Here is a 17092-nt window from a genome sequence, read left to right on the forward strand (position 1 = left end):
TTCCTCAACGATCTAGAACCAGAAATACAATTTGACCCAGCAATCCCATTACTGGGTATATACCCAAAGGATTATAAATCCTTCTACTATAAAGACACATGCACACATATGTTTTTTGCAGCACTGTTCACAATAGAGACTTGGAACCAATCCAAATGCCCATCGATGATAGACTAGATAAAGAAAATATGGCACATATACACCATGGAATACTATGCAGTCATAAAAAAGGATGAGTTCATGTCCTTTGCAGGGACATGGGTGAAGCTGGAAACCAACATACTCAGCAAACTAACACAGGAACAGAAAACCGAACACTACATGTTCTCATTCATAAGTTGGAGTTGAACAATGAGAACACATGGACACAGGGAGGACAACATCACACACGGGGGCCTGTTGATGGATGGGAGGCTAGGGGAGGGATAGCATTAGGAGAAATACCTAATGTAGATGACGGGTTGATCAGTGCAGCGAACCACCATGGTACATGTATACCTATGTAACAAACCTGCACATTCTGCACAAGTATCCCAGAAGTTAAAGTATCATAAAAAAAAAAAAGTTTAAAAAGAAAGTAGTGGGGATGAAGTTATGGTGACTATTTATTAGTTTTCTTTCTGCTTGTTCATTTGTTTATGCAAATAGTGTTAAGTAGTTATCAGGTTAAAATAATAAGTTATAAGAGAATATTTGAAAGCCTCATGGTAACCTCAAACCAAAAAACATACCGTGGATACACACACACACACACACACACACAAAGGAAGAAACTAAATAATATCACCAGAGAAAATCATCTTTACTAGAAGAAGACAGAAATGAAAGAAAGAAGAGAAGACCAGAAAACAAATAACAAAATGGCTGCAATAAGTTCTCATTTATCAATAATAACATTAAATGTAAATGGACTAAACCCTTCAACCAAAAGACAGAGACTGGCGAAATGGATGAAGAAACACGAGCCATTGATCTGTTGCCTACAAGAAACACACTTCACATATAAAGATACACATAGACTGAAAATAAAGGGATGGAAAAAGATATCCCATGCCAATTGAAACCAAAAAAGAGCAGGATTTGCTATACTCATATGAGACAAAATAGATTTCAAGACAAAAACTACAAGAAAGGACAAAGAAGTTCACTACATAGGATAAAGGAGTCAAGTCAGCAAGAAGATATAACAATTTTAAATATATATGCACTCAACATGGGAGCACCCAGGTATATAAAGGAAATATTATTAGAACTAAAGAGAGAGATAGGCCCCAATACAATACAATATTAACTGGAGACTTCAACACCCCACTTTCAGCACTAGACAGACCTTCCAGGAAGAAAATCAAGAACAACAACAACACAAAAAGAAAAACAGTCTTAATCTGTGCTATAGACTAAATGGATCTAAAAGTATTTACAGAATATTTCATCTGAGAGCTTAAGAATACACATTCTTTTCCTTAGCACACATGGATCATTCTCAAGAATAGACCATATGTTAGATCACAAAACAAGTCTTAAAACATTTCAAAAAATTAAAATAGCATAAAGCATCTTCTCTGACCACAATGGAATAAAACTAGAAATTAATAGGAGGAATTTAGGGAACTATACAAGTATATGAAAATTAAATATTATGCTCCTGAATGACCAGTGGGTTATTGAATAAATTAAGAAGGAAATTGAAAAATGTCATGAAACAAATGATAAGGAAGACACAACATATCAAAACCTGTGGGATACAGCCAAAGCAGTACTAACAGGGAAGTTTATAGCTGTAAGTGCCTACATCACAAAGAAGAAAAACTTCAAGTAAACAATCTAATGATGTATATTAAAGAATTAGAAAAGCAAGAGCAAACCAAACCCAAAATTATTAGAAGAAAAGAAATAGCATAGATCAGAGCAAAAATAAATAAAATTGAAATGGAAAAAAAATACAAAACATCAATGCAACAAAAAGTTGATTTCTTGAAAACTTAAAGAAAATGGACAAACTTTCAGCCAGACTAAGAAAAAAAGAGACAAGGTCCAAGCAAATACAATCAGAAATGAAAAAGGACACATTACAACTGATACTGCAGAAACTCAAAGGATCATTAGTGGCTACTATGAGGAACTATATGCTGATAATTGGAAAATGGACAAATTCCCAAATACATGCAACCTACCAAGATTGAACCCAGAAGAAATCTAAAACCTGAACACATCAGTAACATGTAACGAGATCAAAGATATAATAAAAAGTCTTCCAGTAAAGAAAAGCCCACGACCTAATGGCTTCACTGTTGAATTCTACCAAATATTTAAAGAACTAATACCAATCCTACTCAAAATATTCCAAAAAATGGAGGAGGAAGGAATATTTTCAAAGTCATTCTATGAGGCCAGTATTACCCAGATAGCAAAACCAGAAAAAGATACATACAAAAAAGAAAGAAAGAAAACTACAAGCCATTATCTCTGATAGATATTGATGCAAAAGTCCTCAACAAAATACTAGCAACCCAATTCAGTAATACATTAGAGAAATCATTCATCATGACCAAGAGGGACTTATCCCTGGGATGCAAGCATAGTTTAACATATGCAAATCAATCAATGTGATACATAATATTAATCAAATGAGGGATAAAAACCATATGATTATTTCAATTGATGCTGGAAAAGCATTTGATAAAATTTACTATTGCTTCATGATAAAAACTGTCAACAAACTGGGTATAGAAGGAACATATCTCAATATAATAAAATTCATATATGACAGGCCCACAGCTAGTATTATACTGAATGGGGAGAAACTGAAAGCCTTTCCTTTAAGATCTGGAACACAGCAAGGATGCCCACTGTCACCACTGTTATTCAACATAGTACTGGAAGTCCTATCTAGAGCAATCAAAAAAGAGAAAGATATAAAGGGCATCCAAATCGAAAGGAAGAAGTCAAATTATCCTTGTTTGCTGATAATGTAAACTTATATTTGTAAAAACCTAAAGACTCCACAAGAAAACTACTAGAACAGAAAACAAATAAGTAAAGTTGCAGGATACAAAATCAACACACAAAAATCAGTAGCATTTCTATATGCCAACAATGAAAAATGTGAGAAAGAAATCCAAAACAGTAATCCCATTTACAATAGCCACACATAAAATTAAATACCTTGGAATTAACCAAACAAGTGAATGATCTCTATAATAAAAACTATAAAACCCTGATGAAGGAAGTTGAAGAGGACACCAAAAAAATAGAAAAATATTCTATGTTCATGGATGGGCAGAATCAATATTGTTAAAATGTCCATGCTATCCAACACAATCTACAGATTCAATGCAATCTCTATCAAAATACCAATGACATTCTTCAAATAAATAGAAAAGAAAATTATAAAATGTATATGGAACCATGAAAGACCCAGAATAATCAAAGCTATCCTAAGCAAAAAGAACAAAATTGGAGGAATCACATTATGTGACTTCAAATTATGCTACAGAACTATAGTAAACAAAACAACATGGTACTGGCATAAAAACAGACACATAGGCCCATGTAACAGAATTCTAACTTCTTACGATGGATTCTGCTTCTCTTCTAACATAAGCATCTGCAGCTATACATTTCCCTTTAAGAAGCCTTTTCATTTCATCCCATATGTTTTACATGTAATATTTTTAGTTTTTATATTTGTTATAAGCACTTATGGTTTTCATTATGATTTCTATTTTCACCATAAATTATTTGAAACTGTGTATGTTTTCTTAATTTTATTTTTTACTTTTAAATTCATTGCATAAATATCAGATAATGTAGTCTCTATATAATAATTTTACGCAAGTTATTAAGATCTGCTTTTGGCTTGATTTGCGGTCAGTTTCTTTGTATGTTCTACTATGTGCTTGTTTCACTAGGTACTTTTTGCTTGATTTGTGGTTAGTTTCTATACATGTTCTACTCTGTTCTCTAATTTGTGAGGTGCTGTGTTTTAAACTATTTTTTAAAAGCTTGTTATCTGTGTCACTTAAATTTTTGTCTTTACTGATTTTTTACCACTGGTTATATCCATAATGAGAAACTATGTTTATCAATAGTGAAGAGAAGTAGATTGACATCTCCCAGTAGTAAAGATCTGTCCTCTTCTTTCTGTATTATTATCCATTTTTGCCAATTTTTTTTATTTTAGTAAAATATATACATAAAATAAAACTGGCCAATTAGCCATTTTAAATATATATAAATATAAATATATATATTTAAAATGGCTAACTGGCCAACTATATTTATATATATATTTTATGTATATCATTATATATATAATATGTTATATATAATATATATTATATATATCATTATATATTATATATATCATTATATATATGATATATATTATATATCATATATATGATATATCATATATCATTATATATGATATATGATATATCATATATGATATATATGATATATATGATATATTATATATCATATATGATATATATGATATATTATATATCATATATGATATATATGATATATTATATATCATATATGATATATATGATATATTATATATCATATATGATATATATGATATATTATATATCATATATGATATATATGATATTACATGTATCATATATAATATATATTTAATATATGTGATTTTATATATATTTTATATTTTATATATATATTATATATATATAAAAAATATAAAATATATATATTTTATATTTTATATATATAATATATATTTTATATATGATTATACATATTATCTATTTTATATACAATATATATTTTATATATGTATATATTTTATATATGTATATATTTTATATATGTATATATTATATATTCTATATTTTATATATAATGTATATATTCTCTACATTATATATTTTATATATAATGTAGATATTGTATATATTATATATTTTATATATATAATATATAATATATGTTATATTTTTTATATATTATATATATTCTATGTTATTTTTATATATTATATATATTATATGTTACATTTTATATATATAATATATATCTTACATATGTTATATTTTATATATATAATACATAATATATATCATATATATTAGATATATCATATATATTTTATATATCATATATATTTTATATATCATATATTAGATATATCATATATATTTTATATAACATATATATTTTATATATCATATACATTAGATATATCATATATTTTATATATCATATACATTAGATATATCATATATTTTATATATCATATACATTAGATATATCATATATTTTATATATAATAAATATTAGATATATCATATATTTTATATATAATATATATATTAGATGTATCATATATTTTATATATACTATACATTAGATGTATCATATATTTTATATATACTATACATTAGATGTATCATGTTTTATATATACTATACATTAGATGTATCATATGTTTTATATATACTATACATTAGATGTATCATATGTTTTATATATACTATACATTAGATGTATCATATGTTTTATATATACTATACATTAGATGTATCATATTTTTATATATACTATACATTAGATGTATCATATTTTTATATATACTATACATTAGATGTATCATATATTTTATATATAATATACACATTAGATGTATCATATATTTTATATATATCATATACATTAGATGTATCATGAATTTTATATATATCATATATAGGACGTATCATGAATTTTATATATATTATATATATTGGACGTATCATGTATCTTATATATATTATATATATTGGACGTATCATGTATCTTATATATATTATATATATTGGACGTATCATGTATCTTATATATATTATATATGTTGGACGTATCATGTATCTTATATATATTATATATGTTGGATGTATCATGTATTTTATATATATTATATATGTTGGATGTATCATGTATTTTATATATATTATATATGTTGGATGTATCATGTATTTTATATATATTATATATGTTGGATGTATCATGTATTTTATATATATTATATATGTTGGATGTATCATGTATTTTATATATATTATATATGTTGGATGTATCATGTATTTTATATATATTATACGATAGATGTATCATGTATTTTATATATAAAATATATATTAGATATATTACGTTTTATATAAATAATATATATTAGATATATTAACTTTTATATATATAATGTATATTAGATATATTACATGTTTTATATATAATATATATTAGATATATTACATGTTTTATATAGAATATATATTAGATATATTACATGTTTTATATAGAATATATATTAGATATATTACATGTTTTATATAGAATATATATTAGATATATTACATGTTTTATATAGAATATATATTAGATATATTACATGTTTTATATAGAATATATATTAGATATATTACATGTTTTATATATCATATATATTAGATATATTACATGTTTTATATATAATATATATTAGATATATTACATGTTTTATGTATATAATATATATTAGATATATTTTATGTTTCATATAATATATATTAGATATATTTTATGTTTTATATATAATATATATTAGATATATTATATATTTTATATACATAATATATATTAGATAAATTATGTTTTATATACATAATATATATTAGATAAATTATATGTTTTATATATAATATGTATTAGATATATTATATGTTTTATATATAATATGTATTAGATATATTATATGTTTTATATATAATATATATTAGATATATTATATGTTTTATATATCATATTAGATATATTATATGTTTTATATATCATATATATTAGATATATTATATGTTTTCTATACATAATATATATTAGATATATTATATGTTTTATATATAATATATATTAGATGTATTATAGGTTTTATATATATAATATATATTAGATGTATTATAGGTTTTATATATATTATACATTAGATATATTATAGGTTTTATATATATTATATATTAGATATATTATAGGTTTTATATAGATTATATATTAAATATATTATAGGTTTCATATATATTATATATTAGATATATTATAGGTTTTATATATAATATATATTAGATATATTACATGTTTTATATATATATTATGTTAGATATATTATATGTTCATATATAATATATATTAGATATATTATATATTTTATATATAACATATATTACATATATTTCATATATATCATATATAATATATAATATATATTTTATCTATAATATATAATGTATATTTTATCTATATTATATACACTATATAATGTATATTTTATCTATATTATATACACTATATAATATATATTTTATCTATATTATATACACTATATAATATATATTTTATCTGTATTATATACACTATATAATATATATTTTATCTACATTATATATACTATATAATATATATTTTATCTACATTATATATACTATATAATATATATTTTATCTACATTATATATACTATACAATATATATTTTATCTATAGTATATATACTATACAATATATATTTTATCTATAGTATATATACTATATAATATATATTTTATCTCTATTATATATACTATAGAATATATATTTATCTATAATATATATAATATATGATATATATTTTATCCATATTATATATTATATATGATAGATATTTTATCCATATTATATATTATATATGATACATATTTTATCTATATTATATATAATATATGATATATATTTTATCTATATCATATATAATATGTATTTTATATATTATATATAATATGTATTTATATATATTATACATAATATATTTTATATATTATATATGTATTTATATATATTATACATAATACATTTTATATATCATATATAATATATATTTTATATATCTAATATACAATATATATATTTTATATATAAATTTATATATCATATATATTATATATATTATATATATTATATATAATATATAATTATATATTATTATATATATTATATATAATATATATAATAATATATTTTATATATAATATATATATACTTTATATACTATATATTTCATATATATTATATATAATATATTTTATATCTAGTTATATGTTATATTATATATTTTATATATTATATATAATATATATTTATACCTAGTTATATATATTATATATAATATATATTTTATATATAGTTATATATTATATATAATATATATTATTTTATATATTTTTTACATATATTATATATAATTTTATATTTTATACATATTACATATATAATTTTATATATATTATATATAATTGTATATTTTATATATAATGCATAATTTTATATATAATATATATACATAATTTTATATATATTATACATGATATATTTTATATATATTTTATATATATTATACATAATTTTATATATATCATATATAATGATACATAATTTTATATATATTATATATAATTATATATAATTTTATATATATTATATATAATTATATATAATTTATATATATATATATGATTCAAGGGTATTGAGTGCATTCACAGTGTTGTGCAACTATCACCACTATCTTTTTACAAAACTTTTTTATCACCCCAAACAAACTCTATGACCATTAGCAACAACTACATATTCCCCTCTGTCCCAGTCCCCATAACTTCTTATCTACTTTATGTCTGTACAAATTTGACTATTCTGGTATTTCATATAAGTGGAATCATGCAACGTATGTCCTTTTGTGATAGACTTATTTCACTTAGCACAATGTTTTCAAGTTTCATCCATGTTGTAGCATGTTTCAGAACTTTATTACTTTTTATGGCTCTATATGCCACATTTTGTTTACCTTTTCATAAATTGATAGACACCTGATTTGTTTTCATCTTTTAGCTATTGCAAATAAGGTTGCAATGAATATTGGCAAAGAAATATCTGTTTGAGTCCCTGTTTTCAATTCTTCTGGGTACCTACCTAGCAGTGGATTTGATGAGTCATATGACAATCCCATGTTTAGCATTTTGAAGGACCACTATTTTCCATGGAGGCTGCACCATTTTACATTGCCACCAGCAACATACAAGGATTTCAACTCTTCCACATCCTTGCCAACACTTTTTATTTTCTTTTTTGAAGAAAATTATAGCCATGCCAGTAGTCGCAAAGTGTATCTCATTGTAGTTTTGATTTTCAATTTTCTAATGATCAGTATTGTTCAGCATCTTTTCATGTGACTATGAGCCATTCATATATCTTCTTTCAAGAAATATACCATTAAACTGTTTGCCAGTTTTTAATTGAGTTGTCTGTCTCTTTGTTTTTCAGTAGTGTATTCGTTCACACTGCTATAAATAACTACCTAAGATTGGGTAATTTATTAAAAAAAAAAGAGGTTTAATTGACTCACAGTTCTACAAGCTGTACAGGAAACAGGCTGAGGAGGCCTTAGGAAACTTTCAGTCATGGTGGAAGAGGAAGCAGGCACATCTTACATGGCCAGAGCAGGAGGAAGAGAGGGAAGGGGGGAGTGCTACACACTTTTAAACAAGCAGATCTTGTGAGAATTAGCTATCACAAGAACAGTAAGGGGAAAATTTGCCACCACAATCCAATCACCTCCCACCAGGGCCCCCTTCCAACATTGAGGATTACAACTGGACATGAGATTTGGGTAGGAACACAAACCCAAATCTTAACAAGCTGTAAGAGATCTTTTTATATCTTGAATATTAATCCCCTATTAGAAATATGATTTGCAAATATTTTCTCCCATTCTGTAGGTTATCTTTTCAATTTCTTCACAATGTCCTCTGATGTACAAAAGTATTTGACTTGTACAATCAAGTCCAATTTACCTTTTTCCTTACTATATCTTGAGGCTACTTAAAAACATACACCTATCAAAATGATAGACCTTTTGATTAAATGAACCTTTTCAATTGTATCTGATAATATTTGATAGCTTATTATCATTTGCTTATGTTTATGATTTCCTCCTATTTCTTTAAATATCTCTTTTACAACTATGGGTAGTTCTAATCTTAAGTCTTTTGGGGTTTAAATGTATTAGCAATTATTTCTGGTAACTTATTCATGGCAGCTTATGTCATTGTTTATTTGGTGATCTTTAATAATGAGCTCATAATTGGATATTTTTATGTGGAAAACCTGTGAGTCTAAACTGGGGTTGCATGGGCCAAAGAAAATTTGCATTTCCGTCTGTTAAAAGTTAAGAGCATTTGTGTGCTGGGAACAATCTAGCCCCTTAAAGTTGTGTGGACTAATGAAGAATTTCCAGTATCAGCATTTCCACCTTCAACTGTCACAGGATTTAATCTCCCAATGGATGGTAGCACCAGAAAAAAAGCAATTGCCCTCAGGGCAACCTTGGGGCTTTCTGTGATTGCTTTTTGTTCACTAATCTTTTATATCCTTTGGATAGTGGAGAAGGATGCCCTCAAAGATTTCCTTTATTTTTTACTTTTAAACAAAAAATAAATTAAAAGGCATATTTGTTCCAAAATAAAAGCTGATTTTTCATTTGTTTATTTGTTTTTTAAACTGGAGAATTTTCAGAAAATTTATTCTGCCATACTGCCAGAAGGGGAGGTCCAAAATGATCGGTTTCTAAATATCACACTATTTCAAGGATAAAATAGATTGTTGCTTCCGGGAAAGCATTACTGGTAGCTGTCCTTGATGAGCTTATTAAATGCTAGGTTTTGCTCATCAGGGATGCTAATTTAGTAGCCTAATTGTTACAGTTAACTATAAGGTGCCACCTCAATAACGGATCATCTGGCCCCAGTCAGGTCTTCAGATAACTGCCGCCCAGGCCAAGACCTGACTACAATCTCAGGAGAGACCCTGACCCAGAACTACTCAGCCAAGCTGCTCTCAAATTCATGACATGTTGAAACTGTGGGATATAAGTACTTGTTGTTATTTTAAGCCACTAAGTTTTATGATAATTTATTATACAGAAATGATAACTAATACATACTGTCATTACTAAAATATTAAGATCCATTATTTTTCTAACAGAAAATGTGTACATATAGTCTCTAGGTTGAAATCAGTCTGATGCTCTAATTTCTTTAAGGATAATTTAGTGAGACCATAAACAACATATTGGATGAATACATAAATAAGGACCAAACCATGGTCATTCACCAAGTCAATCATACAAATGCTTAGAAGCAAATCTTATGCCCGACTTAATAGAAAAATCTACACTACCTGTAAAAAAAAGGCATCATAAGAAACTGACGAACATGTTTCTTATTCTCTTTCTCTCAGGGGAACTACAAACATCCAACTAACAGAGTTCATCTGTTTTTTGTGTGCACATTTACATTTTCTCCTGAAAAATAAAAGCAGTGCAGAATTTGCAAATGATAATTTCAGATTCACTGTGATTTCAGTAGCACTATTAGTTGTGGTAATGATAATAAATTATATCGTTAGTTAACAGAACGCCACTCAGCAATTTTTTCCAGCTTTAATACTAAGGCTTAAAAGAAATTACGCTGGAAAAATGCAATAGTTTGCAATGAAGTAAAAAATGTCTTCTACATAGTGAATATAATGGTCACTGTTAATGCTTGGAATGTATGATGATTTTTTAAATGGAGCTCTTTTTGCTTGATCTACTTTTTATTACAGCATGTAGGTGACAATAAAGGCTGTTAAAAGGTGGTATGTTTGATCACAGTCCATGGGTACCAATAAAGAGCCTCTATTTATTTAAATAAAAGTAATTGCTGCTAGTGTAAAATGAAAAAGATACTCTATGTAATCTTTATTTGGACAAAATGAGGACCTCTGGGCCATTAGTAAGCATAATGCATGAAAACCTCACATGCACTTGGAGAGAAGCCTTTGTTCAGAATAAAAAGGGCAACATTCAGCTACTTAAAGCAGAAATTTACTGAAGCTAGATGATAGAAAATACAATGAGAACCCATTTTGCTTTATGAATCTCTTTGTTTTAGATCAGCATTAACAACTACAGTCAACTTTTGGCTCTCTATTTGTCACTCAGCCATACTCTTTGTTTCATTGCATTGATTATTTATGTCTTAAATTATAGCTATTCTTTTTTTTTTTTTTTTCTGTAGCTTAAAGAACAGCTTCAAGGGCAAGCATGAAAGGAAATTTCTGAATGGAGTACTTGGCTGTGCATGCAGCTCCAAAAGAAATAAAACTGTTTGTTGTCTTGATACACACCTTAGGATCAATTATTCTCTCAGCTAACATAGGCCTTATCAATTTATTTTCTGTATACTGGTACAGTATTGACACGATGTTAATGAGAAAAGCAAATGGGAAAATGTAAGCTCATCAAAGTTTCCTTCTCTTTTTTTATTTTTTAAAAATCAAAACAGTGTCTTTTAGCATGAAATAGCCCTTATGATTTAAACCTGCCTCCTAAAGTTAAAAGTAGTTTTGACAAGCATTCAATTAAATCTTCTACCCGACGTTTGCTATAGCACATAAGCCAAGTGTCTAGCTAGTCCATGTTTGAATTCCTCCAGCATTACTCAGCTTTCAACAAACACAGGTAGCTCACTTAATCTTTAGTCATCATAAATGGAAGAGTTTCTATACCTCTCTGGAACAAAGATAGCTAGCTTTGTTTTCTCCCTGCTTGAAACAAAGCTGGAAACTTACTCAAAGTTTTTTAGCCTCTTATACTTGAGGTTAGAATTTAAGGAGGTAAATCATCAATCCACCATGTCCCTGAAGACTAAAGTATAACTGATGATATTATTTCATTTATTCTTTTACATAAAGGTAATGACTAGAACAACCTCATACTGTTGAGGAAGTGAATCATCCAGAGATAAAATTTGTTGCTATGTTTTAGGGTGACTTTGAATCAGAGCTCAAGAGAAGAGAAAGCAATTTCATATCAGTCAAGAAGAAGCTGTGATGTTAAACAAGGATGCCCAAACACATAATTCCACACAATAGTCTTGAAAACATTAGCTTCTTAATCACTTCTTTGTTTTGTACCCAATTTATCTGTCCTGCCATTTTACCCAACACCATGAGCAAGCCTTTCATCTCTAGTTTGTTTGTTGCCAAGGTATCTCACACATTCAGTAATGACCTCTGCTCACTAGAGGCTTGCCTCACGAACTCTAGCTCTACTTGGGTTTCTAAAAGTCAGTCTGAGACGGAGAGGAAGCATTAAGAAGTTAATAGAGCTAACAAATACATCTTTCTAATGAGCAGGCTATACCTTACACCACCATGCAAAAATTTAAAAAGATATAAATCTATCTTGTTAAATGACAGAATTCAGCTTTTAGATGAATAGGCTGGTTCATTCGGAAACCATCAGAGTATCATGTCCCTGATCAGAAACAGCTGAAAATTCTATTTTAGTAATTCTGAATAGTAAATAGATTTTCTGCTGTTTTTCTGTAATGATTTAGGATGCAGACAACTGTGTTTAGGTAGCAAGTTTTCAGTCCTGTGATACATTTAGTTAGGCTTTGGTTTCAGGACCCCTATATATACTGACCCCTGTCAAACAAAGCTTTAGAAGGTATACTCATGATTTTCTATTTTTTTTTCTAAAAGAGCACCCCAAATATTTTATGAGCTTTAGTCCCCATGAAACCTAGATCTGCCTGTGCACTTATTTGATGGACTAGGTATTCTGGAGAATTTTTTGAAGATCCATCTTCACCACCCCCAAAAAGATAACAATCCTGTTGAATAAATAACATATATACACACCAAAGAATCATCTGTTAGTATGTGAAAGGTATAGTGTTTGGAGTCAAAGACATAATCTCCAAATCCCAGCTTTGCCATCTACATTCTGTATGTAATTATAGGACAAATATATTAACTGCTGGATTCCTTTAAATCATGCAAAAGATAGACATAATATTTAAATCACTGGATTGTTCAGAGGATTAATAAAAACAAATATGTGAAAACAAAATGTCTTGCATTTACCATATCCACATAAATGTTATTTGAATCATCATATCTCAGGTTTTATGAGATCTTAAAGAAGATCTATTCAACATTCAATATTTGGATCCTCTCTATAATATCCCCAAGTCATGGTTGCCTATATTCTGCTTGGCTATATCCAGTGATAAGGACTAAGGCAGTCCACTTCATATAATTAATTACTTAAATATATGGCATAAAAGTTTCTGGTTTTTATTTTTATTGTTTTTGTTTTATTTTGGTATTCAGGTATAGATGTCTGATTAATGACATTAAAAATATATATATATATATATATATATATATATATATATTTACTAACATTGAGAAGTGAGGTATTGGCTAAAAATTCCCTTTCAGCTCTCTCCCACATGCTAAGGTACTATCACAAAACCAATGAAGCAGTGGGTTCCCCAGCACACATTATAGCCTGAGAATGGAAAGTTGCCTGAGATCCAATTTTGGGCCAGTGCATAAAATTGCAATAGAAAAATGTATAAAGCCTGAGAAGGAAAGGTGAGAGTGAAGAGGGGCAACAAGGTGAGAGTAGTGTCATGGAAAATCAAAGAGAAGTTTCAAAAGAGGACATAGCTAGTAACATCAAATGCCACTGAGATATTATTCTACAACATGTTCTGATAACTATAAACCCGATTCGGGCTCCATGAAATCACTAGTGAAGTGGTGGGTAATTGAGTGGGAGTGAGTTTTGAAGCCAGAGCATGAAGACAAAAAGCAGAAATTCTTGGCCTTTACTGGCAGGGAGTGGGATAGGATAGCATTCAGGCAGCACTTCAGAGAGAGAAGTGAATGAACTACAAACTGCAGGGAAGGAAGCAAACAGGGTTGAAAATACGTACAGAAGATTAAATGTCACATGGAGTGAGGTGTTGGTCCTGGGACAGAGGATAAGTGATGAAATTCAGAGCATGGAAGCCTGGGTTAACCTTAAAGCAAAAAAGGGATGTTCTGCCCTTGCAATGAGAGAAATTGTTGGGACAAAATATGTATTAGTCTGTTTTCATGATGCTGATAAAGACATACCCAAGACTGGGTAATTTATAGAGAAAAAGAGGTTTAATGGATTCACAGTTCCATGTGGCTGGGGAAGCCTCACAATCATGACGCAAGGCGAAAGGCACGTCTTATATGGCAGCAGAAAAGAGAGAATGAGAACCAAGTAAAAGGGGTTTCCCCTTATAAAACCATCAGATCTGTGACACTTATTCATTACCATGAGAACAGTATGAGGGAAACTGCCCCCATGATTCAGTTATCTCCCACCAGGTCCCTCCCACCACATGTGGGAATTATGGAAGCTACAATTCAAGATGAGATTTGGGTGAGGATACAGCCAAACCAAAGCCAAGAAATTTCATGCTGTGAGCCATGGGTTGGCTGAGAGTTTCTAGGCGTCTACTAGTATGTAGACCAGGGCAGCAACTGCTGCCAATACTTAGAGTTCCAAATAGAACCTTCCAGAGGGGTTGCCCCAAAAGGTAAAGCTAAAGCGGCCAGCTGTAGCAGGCTGCAGATGAAGGTCACCCCAGAAGGACTCTTCTACGGTACTTGAGGTGGGAGGTGCTAAGGATACTCACCTCTAAACATCATCTTTTTATTTTTAAGTCAATGTTATTATGCATATTTAAGGGCTACAATATGATGTTATAACATATATTTATGCGGTACAATCATTACTAGAGTAGACCATATTAACATGTTCTTCTTTTCAAATAGTTAGCTATTTTTCCTTCGCTATGACAAGAGCAGCTATAATCTACTCATTTAGCAAATATCCCTAATACAATACACTGCTTTTAACTAGAGTCATCATATTTTATATTAATCTCGGGACTTGTTCATACTACATAGTTTCTACTTTGTATCCTTTGACTTACTTCTCCCTTTTTTCTCCCCCAAACCCGCTAACCATGGTTTTATTGTGGTTCAATGTGCTATCTTTATATATTTGACCTATTTTTTAAGATTGTACATATAAGTAAAATCATGCAGTATTTTTCTCTGTGTGTCTGATTTATTCTTCTAGATTCATCCATGTTCTGGCAAATGAAAGAATCTTCTCCTTTTTAAAGCTGAATAATATTCTATTATACTATTATATATCACATATGTATAAGAGTTTATTTTTTAACTTTTATTTTAAATTCGGGGTACATGTACAGTATGCGCAGGTTTGTTATATAGGTAAACATGTGTCATGGGATCTGTTTTACAGATTATTTCATCACCCTCTTATTAAGCCTAGTATCCATTAGTTGCTTTTTATCCTCTCCCTCCTCTCACCCTCCACCCTCCAATAGCCCCAGTGTGTGTTGTTCCCCTCTATGTGCCCATGTGTTCTCATCATTTAGCTCCCACTCATAAGTGAGAACGTGTTGTACTTGATTTTCTGTTTCTGCATTAGTTTGCTAAGGATAATGACCTCTAGCTGCATCCATGCCCTGCAAAGGATATGATCTCATGCTTTTTTATGGCTGCATATTATTCCATGGGGTATATGTACCACATTTTCTTTATCTAGTCTAACCTTGATGGGCATTTAGGTTGATTCCATATCTTTGCTATTGTGAATATTGCTACAATGAACGTATGTGTGCATGTGTCTTTACAACATATGGATCATATGTTCCTTTGTATACATACCCAGTAATGGGACTGCTGAGTAGAATGGTATTTCTGTCTTTAGGTCTTTGAGGAATCGCCACACTGTCATCCACAATGGTTGAACTAACTTACACTCTCACCAACAGTGTATAAGCATTTCCTTTTCTCTGCAACCTCGCCAGCATCCGTTATTTTTTCACTTTTTAATAATTGTCATTCTGACTGGTGTGAGATGGTATCAGATGGTAGTTTTGATTTGCATTTCTCTGATGATCAGTGATGTTGAGCTTCTTTTAACATGCTTCTTGGCCACATGTATGTCTTCTTTTGAAAAGTGTCTGTTCATGTTCTTTTTGTTTCTTGTAAATTTATTTAAGTTCCTTATAGATGCTAGATATTAGACTTTTTTCAGACACATAGTTTGCAAAAATTTTCTCCCATTCTGTAGGTTGTCTGTTTACTCTGTTGATAGTTTCTTCGGCTGTGCAGAAG

This window comes from Pongo abelii, chromosome 5 (assembly GCF_028885655.2).
Source record: "Pongo abelii isolate AG06213 chromosome 5, NHGRI_mPonAbe1-v2.0_pri, whole genome shotgun sequence".
Classification (NCBI taxonomy): Eukaryota; Metazoa; Chordata; class Mammalia; order Primates; family Hominidae; genus Pongo; species Pongo abelii.